Raw genomic sequence first — 12,002 nt, forward strand, 5'->3', positions numbered from 1 at the left:
AGGCATCTGTCTTGAGTCCTTGTTTCTAATATGCATGAATAATCTCCTGTCTGACAACTCCAAACAAAAATGAGGAAAGGCAACCACTCATCTATAGCTGAACTGTGTGTTGTGTGTAGACACATGAAACACTACGGAGACGTAACTACTTTTTGAACTACCACTCTGGAAGTATACCCTATCCGACACACAACAGCATGTGAGGTGTGTTCAAAAAGTAACAGGAATTTTTTTTATTTCGTGGGCTTTATACATCCAATTTCCAAAATGTTTTATTTTGTTGGTACACATGTTCCTGATGTGTGTTTGTATTTTTAACTGTTTTGAATATTTTGTTTATTGTTGAGAGTTGAAAAGGTTATATGTGTTTTTGAGTGCTTTAAAATGAGATAAAGTTCAGCACCACATTAGAAATATTGACTGTGGCTTTTGGCAAATCTACTATGATAAGACGAGAGTTTATGAGTGGTATAAATGTTTCAAACATGGTCAAAAAGACACTGAACACAATGACCACAATTACCACCCTGGATGCCCTAGCACGTCAATTACTGACAATGTGGAAGACGTAACTAAATGGCTATGGAAAATTGCCAATTCACCATCAGACAGGTTGCTGATGATGTCAGAATATCCTTTGACTCATGTCAAGAAATTTTTTTGGGTGTTTTGGGCATGAAATATCTAACATCAAAGTTTGGCCTCAAATTGTTGAATTTCACCCAAAAACAATGTAGCGTAGACATTGTCCAGGAATTGATGAATGAAGTCAACAATGTCACAGAACTTCTAAATAAGGTTAGAACAGGTAACAAAACATGGGTATATGGGTATTATGTCAAAACCAAGGCCCAATCATCCCCTGAAGAGACAAGACTGAAAAAAATTTGACAAGTCTGATCACAGGTGAAGTTTCTTCTCACTGTTTTCTTCTATTACAATGGGACAGTGCATCATCAAATCCTGCCTTATGATCAACAAGGAACACTACTATAAATTATGTTCTGTTTGTATCAGGAAGACCAAAGAAAATGACCAGAATTATGGCAAAACAACTCATAAATTGCATCACGATAATGCTTTCGTTAACACCTCAATGTCTGCTCATGATTTTTTGGCAATAATCAAAACCATTATGCTGCCTCAGCTACTGTACTCCGGGAATATGGCCTCCTGCAATTTCTTTCTATTCCCAAGGCTAAAAACAACCATGAAACAAAATGAAGAGAGCCATGAAACAATATCATTTTGCCACCATTGATGATTCCAGAAGTGCTTCCAAGATTGGAAAAAAGTGCTGGCACCAGTGTATTATGTCTAAGGGGGATTACTTTGATGGGGATGAAGTTGATTAATAAATAAACATTCTGCACCAACCTGTGACTACAGGTGAATGTGTGTGTGTGTGAGAGTGTGTGGCTTAAACTATACAGAGACTGCCAGTTCAAGAGTTAGTAAAGTCTCCGTACTGATATGCATGTCTATGCTTCACACATCAGTCTGTTACTGATGAGTGGTTTCCCTTCCTCATTTTTTCTTAGGGTTTCCATCCTGGAAATTCACAGTTGTAATAAACTTCTGTTTGCACTATCACAAACTATAAAATTCATCATTTGTACAGATAATACAAGTATAAGAATAATTATTAGCACTAGTTGTCTTAATAAAATAAGAACAAATGGTTGCAGGCAAACATCATCACAGTTGACAAGATTCAGTACATGCAGTCCAGTATTTCATATATAAGCATAATCTATGCCAGCAACGAAATCCAGAAAGTAGATAGTCCATTGTTTTTGTAAATACATATCTACTACAAACTTAAATGGGAAATCTAAGCATAGACTAAGAAGTGTCTCAGTTCAGCTACATTTGCACCACCACTGATATTACAGCTAAAGGGGATTTGTAAATGAACAAACTAGTTTATTCTGTATATTTCTGCTCAGTAATGAGTTCAGGAATCATAGTGTGAGACTTTTAGCTTAAAGAGCTAGATTGTTCAGCATATACAATAATGCTGGAAAAATTGTATGTGATGTTACTCCTGCAACATTCCGCACATAACTTCTCAATGGTTTTGTGTTTTGAGGCTTGATCAAAATATATACATAGATTAATATCTTTTTGTTGTTACCAATATCTCTACTTTTCTGAAACAATATTTGATTACATAGCAGAATCAGATGCAGGGGTACACATTCTTTCAAACAACCTGCCAATGCATGCTGAATTTCTTGTCAAAAATACGGTAGTATCAGAATGTGAATTAAAGAACTGTATGTTGACCACCTCCTCCTACTGTAACAAAAAGTATCATCACAGCGTACAGAACTGTTAGGATTCTGCAGTCACTTCTTGATGTATTTTCTGTTGGCAAATCTTGTGTTCATTGGCCGACATTTTTTTGATGATTTTTCTGACTCATGTAAGAGATATGTCAGGCATAAATCATCAAACAAACATCAGCTGTAGAACCTGAGCCAGAAGCCAATTGGTACTAAGTCTTCAGATAATACTTCTGAATAATGTGAAATGGCTTCAGATTTTACTTCTCCTGTATCCATACTCTGAGAGTCACCATGCAGTGTATGGTCAAGGGTATTTATTATTTCATTATAATGACTATAGTTAGTTTCACATTACACAGAACATTTTCACGATAACTGTTAATACTTGGAACTTGTCACTGGAACAAAAGATATCAGATACAACTTAAATTGAATTATATTTACAGATTATTTAATGGCCATTTACATGTTTGTAATTGACTACTTATTTCTTTCTGGGGCTTCCTCTATGCTATAGGAGAAATAGTTAAGGAGAAACATGTTATGTATGTTTGAAACCCCTTCTGCAGTCTGTCAGACTTTTATTTCGTGGACAGAATGTAAAAAGAGTTTTATAGCTGAGTATTTCACTTTCTCAAATTTAGAGTCACTGGAGGGAGGTACAGATCTTTTTCCTTATAGTACTGTATTTGTGCATATCTCCATTGCTCTCAATTGCAATTGATTGTTGATAAAAAATGTCATCAGTGAATAAAAGCACAGTAGAGTTTAGGTAAATATTTCCAATTGCTTAAACATATCCCTGCTAGCTATATGAAAGTGAACCTACACATAAATCTAATTACTTTTTTGTTGATTGAATACTTTTTGCCTGAGTGAGAAGTTACCACTGAACATTTTCTGGTAGCCTTGTCAGTAAATGAAACTAAGCTAATTCTGTTACTTTGCTGCTTTTTATGCACCTAAATTTGGCAGTCATTCTAATGGTATAAATAGCTGACCTTAAATGTATTAATGGGTCCACTATGTGGTTTTTCCACTTTAGGTTTTCGTCAATACCCCCCCCCCCCCTCCCCAAGAACCTCAAACTTCCTACCCTGTTAATTAGTTTTTGCTGGTAGGTTAGGTACTTCAGTCAGATGTGTGTTTTTTTTTCCAGTACAAAACTGGATTAACTGAATTTTTTTTAAAAAGTTTAAATTGTTGCATCTATGCAAACCAGTAAATTTAAACACTACAGCATTTACTATTTTCCTTGCTGATGCTTCTTTGCTCAGTCTGATAATAATGCTTATATCATCCAGTAAAATGACTAATTTTCACCCCTGATTAAAATAAAATGGTAGACCATTGACATTATTGTAATGGGTATATATCTAACCTTACAGAGCACCACTATGATTTCTCCCCAAGGTGCTTAGTTACTCATACATTCTGTTTCTCAAATTCCTTTGGTATTTCTAAACTCATTGGGGCAGATGACAGGACATGCATTAAGATATCAAGAAATAACTTCCATGGTACTCAGGAAGCTGTGGAGGGTAGAAACTGTAGGAGAAAACAGAGACTGGAATACATACATCAAACAAGTGGGGATGTTTCGTGGATAGGAGGGGGGCGGGGGGGGGGGAAGAATGAATCCAGATATGACCTCAGGTATGTATGCCATAAAAACTTATTTTATCTAATATAGAATATTATGCAAATTTTCCTTGATATAAAAGAATACTGTAACTGACACAATAAAATACCCCACGTAAGTTGCTAACTTTTGATACTTATCATTTAAAATTTTTATTATGTCGCATGAATAAAGTAAAAATAGCTTCCCCAGTACCGAAAAACATTTGACATTCAAATCCTGATTCTCTAAGTATAACAATACTACATTAGTGTGTGACAACCATTAAGTATACAACTTTCTCAAAAATTACAGTATGTGGAGTCGCCTTTCTTAGACAGGCCTAACAATGTGATATTTTAATCTGTCTGGTAAAATACCAAAAATTAATATGTATTACACATGTAACTAAGAGCATTACATATTACGAGACCATAACACACAATCTGTAAATAACAGCAGCATTCATAAATAGAATTACTTACACTACCCAACATTCACCATTAAGAGTGGCACTGAAAGGATTGAGGTATCCAGCCACAAAAGTATTTGACCTCTTGCCCAGTAATGTGAAGAATTTAATAGCTCATAAAATTAACTTCACACACACTTATGAACCATGAAACATGCAAATAACCAAATTAATATTTTAGTTTCTTGTCAGAGATATCAACTACTCCAAGCACTTTTACGTTTCATCGGAGTGACGAGTTTCCTTTTTCATAGGGATTGAGTGAGATATTTCCATTTCACTAAATTTCCTCTGTATTGCTTCTTCAGTGTACCTTTTTGCTTGATCTTATTGACATGAGTAGCTCTGATTGTTGTTTGATAAATCGGTAGTCAAAGAATAGCACACTTTTACATTTTGTGAAGTGCATATTTTCCAGTGGCGTAGCGTGAGGGGAGACTTTGAGACTTAGTCTCCCCTGTATTCCTGCTTAAAAAAGATGCAATAGTAATTCATAACAAAAATATAAAAAACTTTCTACTAAGAGCACTAAATGTGGGAAGACATCAGTTTTGTAGACCGCGCCGCCACATCCTGAGTGTTGGTGTACCTGCCTGCTTGAGACTGGACTGCTCTCAGTCTCTGCCTCCCTTCCCTTACCTGACTGTGTGCGCCTGCACCCCCTCCTCTTCCCCTCTTTCACGAAGGCCGGTGTGCTGCACTTGCTAGCAGGTATCGAGACTAGTCTCTGCCACTTCTATGCTGGCTTTTACCAGGGAAGTGAACAGTCATGCGGTTTGTGTTCATAGTCATTCTTGAGTGATTTTAGTGCATATTTTCGTTGTGTCGCCAACATGAGTGAGCCAGCAACCGTACACCTTATAGATTTTTTTATTAAAAACGCCTTTTTCTACATTAACGTACGAAAAAAAGTGCGAATTGAAGGACAAACGACCTACCCCTATACTCAGTGCAGTTTTAAGTGAAGCCAAACAAAAACGCACTTTTCAGACAGTCTGGTATGAAAAGTATGCTTGGCTGACTGCAAATGCGGTTAATAACAGATTATATTGTTATATATGTCTTCTGTTTGGTGGTGAAAAGGAATGATGCAATGAGAGCATTTGTACAATAATGGACTTTGACAGGAAAGCACAAAAACATCAGACATCAAAACGTCACCTACAGAACAAAGAATCATTGCAGCTATTGGGCAAAAGTAGAATTGATCACTCCCTGTCTGAAGCCGCTTGTCTGACAGCAATAAAATACAACCAACAAGTTGCATCCAGCAGGAGAGTATTGGCTCGTCTTATTCAGGCAATTGTATTTCTTTGTAGACAAGAACTAGCCTTTCGCGGTCATCAAGAAGACGAATCCTTGAGCAACAAAGGTAACTATCTGGAATTGTTGGATTTACTAGCTCAAGGAGAGCAGTTAATCCGAGACCATCTGTCGTCATCCTCAACCTTTAAAGGAACGTCTTCAAATATACACAATGATGTAATAGGAATAATAACTCTGGCAGTTAATGAGAAAATAAAATCTGAAATTCAGAACTGCAATTTCATTTCGATTCAGGCTGATGAAACATTACATGCATCATGTAAGAGTATTGCAGACAAAATTGAGAAAAGATGCGTTGGATTTTACGATGTCTCTGGAGATAAAACTGCTGAAGGTTTGTCAAACATTGTTCATGCAGTATTGAAAGAGTGGAATTTGGAAGGAAAATTGGTTAGTCAAACTTATGATGGCGCTTCAGTAATGGTGGGCAGAGAAAGAGGACTACAACAATTGGTGAAGCAGTCCTGTCCCCATGCGCTGTTTCTTCATTGTTACGCACACCAACCGAATGTGGTACTGTTACATGCCTCCAAAATCATACGACAAGTACGCATGTTTGTAAGTGATCTTAGTGCATTGCAATCGTTTTTCAGCAAATCATCAAAACGGAGTGTATTGCTAACTGAGACAGGTTTTAAACTGCCACATGCAAGCAACACTCGCTGGAACTTTCGTTCCAGGGCGGTTTGAACATCTAGTCATTTCTCAGGACTATATAGTGTTTTTAATTATGTATTTGATGATACAGACTCTCAGTGGGACCCAGAATCTTTGAGCTGTGCTTTGGGAATGAAACGACGGATGGATGATCCTACGTTTGTCTACTTGCTTTGCTTCTACAGAGGGTGCTTTGTTTATGTTGACCATCTCTTTAATGTTATTCAGTCAAAATCTGTCAGTATAACTGCTTGCCACGATGAAATAAGAACTGTTTTGAGAAACTTAGGACAATTAAGAACGGAAACATTCGTTGATGAATGCATTAAATGCAGCTTGTGTTTGAATGGCAACTTATCATTCTGTGACAGTCAAAAGACATCTCTCAGGTCACTAACTTACGAGATACTGGATTTGCAAATTGTTCAGATGGAAAGAAGGTTTCAAGACTTTCCCCAAATTCAGTTTGTTGAACGAAAAGTGTTTCTCGAACTATCAAAACGAATTCCCAAAGTTGAAACTGCTTCAATTATTAGAACTGTACCCTTTTTTCAAACAAGAACAAGCTGAAAATGAACTGTGTAACATATACGCTGATGAGAAAAAACACTAATCTCCAAGAATCCTCTTAAAGTACATTGTCAACAATGATTTATATTCCATTTATGAAGAACAACAAAGTTCCTGCATTTAGTTTTGACCCTACCTGCATCTACAGCAAGCAGTGAACAAAGCATGAGTACTCTTAAATGAGTGAAGAATTATTTAAGGAATTCAATGTCCAACATCCGGCTGTAGTGTTTGAGCACGTTAGCAATAGAAAAATCACTACTTGGAGAGCTATCCAGTGATCAGATCTTTGTAGAACGAGTTATAAACTTATTCGTGGAAAGAAAAGACAGGCGCATTGCACCTGTGTACAAGAAAATGTAAGTGCTTCTCCTCTTGCTGCTGGAGCTCTACCAATTTGCCATCGTTTCTTGTACAAGTTAGTTATTATTATTACTATTATTTGTTGCGGTGGTAGTGGCAGTAATAGTAATAGTAATAGTAATAGTAGTAGTAGTAGTAGTAGTTTTATTTGATGCGTTTTGTTTCATTTGTTTAAATTATTGTTTATTGTACTATTTTGTCTCCCTATAATAACTGCGGAGTCTCCCCAACCTTTCCAACCACGCTACGCCACTGATGTTTTCGTATTTCACTAAGTTATAAGGAAGCTTTTAACATTGTCTATTTTCACAGATGTGAGGTAGATACTATTAGACATTACTGATATCTTAAATTACTACATCCAGCCATGTCATATTGCTGAAGTACATATTTCTTGAGAACAAGCATCCATCTTTAGCAAATACTTCACCACAGCACCATTGTGGTTCTGTCTCCCATCTCACACTCCAGCCATTGCTTAACCTGGTAATGGGCAACACTGAGGTGAATGTTACACTGGACCACTGTTTCTGCTTCTGACTCTACCTAGTAGAATTTATATGCTCAGGAAACTATCTCTAGAGAGGTTGACAATTATTAAAATACCAGAATCATTTTTACGGGAATGAAGTTCAAATATATTTAACTCAAAATACTGAGTTTCCCTGAAATCACTTCAGTTAAATGTCAGGATGGGTCCTTTAACAGTCCACAACTGCTTTGACCTCAAATGGATCAAATATTTAGTCTCTGAAAATCCTCGCAAAATGTTATCATCTTTCTCCTTTTTCCAAACTCTTCAGGGACTCCTGTTTCCAGACATGTTATCAACATTCAAGAACAAGGGGTATGAATACCCTAAAACAATACAATGTAACCTCACTTAATGAGCACCTCCCATGATGTGCAATTTGCATAATGAGCAAAACAAATTGTAAAAAATGACCTGATTAATGAGCAATGTTTCACATAATGAGTGATAACAATTTAGGATTTAGTGTGATGTGGTGGGGGTAGCATTCTACAATATGAACGCCTTTCATTGTCAGCAGCAGCATATGAACACTGTCTTTAGTATGTACTGCAGTCGGGGTTTAGTGCTCTTTCTGCTACCATCTTAGTGCAGCTGTGATCACACATTTTTCTAAACTTGTGTTCCCACAGTGTTTTTTGTGTGCAAATTAACCTCCATAGATATGTCTCCAAAGATAAAAAAAGCAAGAAGACAACCATAACAGAAAGAAAATGATCTTAGAAATCACTGAACATAAAACCACTGAAAAACATGAAAGTGTTGTGAGCGTTGCTAATTTAGCATGCACATACAATCGGTCTAATCTAACTATTTGCACTATTATCGAGAACAAGAAGATTAATGAGATAGATACTTCAAAGGGAATGACAAGCAGCTAAACAACAGTTTCGTATTCTGGACAAAATTGAAAGGTTGCTCCTTATATGGATAAATGAAAAGCAATTGCAAGGCAACACTATTAACGAGAACATCGTTCCTGAGAACACGAGAATGATTATCGCCGACCTCGTTAAGAAGAAGCCAGGGTCATCAGTGGCTAAAGACTTTTTTAAGGCAAGCCATGCTTAGTTCAAGAATTTTAAGAGAAGAACCAACACCCACAGCGTTGCGAAGCACAGTTAAGCAGCCAGCTCCGACAAAGGCAGCAGGAACTTTGTTGGCAACTTCAACATGTTCATAGATTCTGAAGGTTATCTGCCACAAAAGGTTTTTAAGAGCGGACGAGAATGTGTTCCCCGGTCACATGCCAATGAAAGACCGTGTCACTTTGCTATTCTGTGGCAATTTGAAAATTAAACCACTGCTTGTTTACCATTCAGAAATTCCATGAGCCTCAAAGAAATGAAAAGTCCAGAAGAGCATGTTAAATGTGATGTGGAGTTCGAACAACATGGTTTGGGTGACACGTGACCTTTTTTGTGATTGGATCAATGAAGTGTTTGGCTCTTCAGTGAAAAAATATTTGCTTGAGATTAATCTGCGGCTCCATGTCTTGTTTGTTATGGACGATGTTCCTGCCCATTCTCCAGGCCTACAAGACCACCTCTTCGAAGATTTCAATTCATTAAGAACCAGTTTCTGCCTCACAACACTACACTCTTACTCGAGCCTATGAACCAGCTGATTGTTTCTAACTTTAAAAAGCTCTACATTAAAACACTTTTTGACCATTGCTTTGAGTTGACGGAAGCTACCAATCTCACTCACAGAGAGTTTTAGAAATGTCATTTCAACATTGTTTCCTGTGTCAAGAGTATTGAAAAGGCTTGAGAAGGAGTTACCAAGAGAACTCTCACTTCTGCATGAAAGCAGCTTTGGCTGGAGCATGTTGTTCAATGTGACTCTAAGGCATTTGAGTCCCAACCTGTGGAGCCTTCAGTCAACGAGATTGTGTCTTTAGCCAAGAGCATGGGACTAGATGTGGAAGATCACAGCCAAGAAATAACCACTGAAGAGCTTTCGGAGTTGCAATGTGTTTTACAGCAGGAAGTTGCGTTTGACAAGTTCTTCAGAGGAGGAGGAGGAGGAGGAGGAGGGGGAGGAGGAGGCAGTAACAGCGAAGCAGCAATCTTCTGGTGCAATAAGAGAAATGCCGAAAGCATGGGAATTGGTTGTATTGTACATTGTAAATCATCACCCCAATAAAGCAGTGGTGTCACGTGCACTACAAATTTATTTGATGATAATGCTGTGTCAATTTTCGGCAAGTGTTGAAATTTCAGCAGAAAAGAATGACTATAGATAGCTTCCCAGTAAGAAAGAATTAAGTTGCATATCATAAAGTACATAATACTGTATGTACAATTTTCTTTGAATAAATGGCATGAATAAGACAAAACTTTTAGTGCTTTTTCTGCATGGGATGCATTAACGAGTGTTTCACACTACCAGTAAGATTCTGGAATGAATTAGGCTCGCTATGTGAGGTTCCACTGTACTTCGTTCATATATAAATTACACTTCCAATGTTATTCTCCTAATGAGTAACAATCAAGCTTTGCCTTTTGATTTACTGGAGGCATGTCATCCTTCAGCCACATAAAACTTCCAATATGCACTCACACAGATTTATCAAACATGTTTTTTTTGTTATGGTTTTAGGGTACAAAGCTGCTATGGCCGTAAGCACCCATTCTGTGGCTTTGAGAAGAATAAAAAACCGAATCTTAAATCAACAGCAATGGGAGCGAAACTCAAGAAAGAGGGAAACTAAAAACAGAAGGAAATCTTAGAAAACTACTATTGAACTCATGAACAGATTACAGAAACTGTGAAGAGGGAACCAGAAAAGGTGAATGATGACAGAAGTAGGGATCATTTCAGGACATATAATTGTTAACCTAGCAAAGATCTCACAAAGGTGTTAACCCTGTACCACAGAATTGAACTAAGTTGAAATACTTGTATCTCAAGTCCTTCAGTACAGAGAGAACTATTCCAGTAATAGTTGATTAACATACTTATTACACTGAGGACTATTATGGAATTTGATTGACATTTTTCACCATTACAGTCCATGACTGCTGTTGTTTGAACTATCTTTTATGTAGGCAATGACAACTTAACTTCTGTATTGATTATTAATTTGTCTGCATACTGAACTTTCAAGCATAGATACGCAATCACCATTATGAAACTGCACTATTTCATTGGAAGAATGCTGATGTACAGAATGAGCAATTCCACATGTCTTGGCATTGTTTCTATGAGTCTTGATTTTTGACATCTTCATCATGATGCCACATTTGGATCAGTTTCTCAACGAGTTGCAACCTGGTTGCAATGTTGATATTCCTCACCTTCCAATTAACAATTGCACATAGATTCTCTATATTGCTCATGTCTGGACTATTTCCAGGCCATGGCAAAGTTTCTACATTGTTTTCAGCTAATAACTGTGAAATTGACTGAGTTTTATGGCAAGGTGTTCCATCATACATGAACACAAAGTTACCATCAGAAAACCATTCCTTCGCCCGAGATAAAAAGCCGCTTCTTCCAGAACTTTCCTATGCTGAGTTTGACTCATACTGCCTTCCACAATGTAATGGTGGCCAGTACCCTTTGCTGGCATGACAGTCCATATCATAAGAGACTTGAGATGTTTTACAGTTTGCACTATGCAAAACTCTGAAAACTCTTCTTCGACCATTCTTCGGACATACTGGGTATTATCTTCACATATGGAGAATATAGACTCATCAGAAAAGCAAATGGGAAAGAAAATAAAGTTTAAGCACAAAAAAATCCACGTCATCAGATTTTATATGCTCATCTGAACAGAAGGAAAAAAAGGACAATTTCTCGTGTTTTTTAATATTTTGTTGAAAATGAATACTCATCTTTCAAAAGAAATTTTCACATACAGATTCTCCGTTGGTTTAAATAAACTTTATTTACCTTGCTCCAGTTCTCTCCAAACTGATTTCTATCTTCATGGGTTCATCTAAATCTCTCTGTACTCATTTCAGGGTTAAGTTTTGCTTTCTTGCGTGGACCTATGAGCTGGAAGACAATCACTAATAAGTTTTCCGAGGACTGTGGAGCAACCAACATCGACTCTGAAGTTCTCCAGAGCCTCCTCCAAATCTTGACTGGTAACTCTGCTGTTGTTTTTTTGCCATCTGGACAAGATTGCATTGAATTCTAGGTGACAGTTTTCTCTTG

This window comes from Schistocerca piceifrons, chromosome 2 (genome assembly GCF_021461385.2).
Source record: "Schistocerca piceifrons isolate TAMUIC-IGC-003096 chromosome 2, iqSchPice1.1, whole genome shotgun sequence".
Lineage (NCBI taxonomy): Eukaryota > Metazoa > Arthropoda > Insecta > Orthoptera > Acrididae > Schistocerca > Schistocerca piceifrons.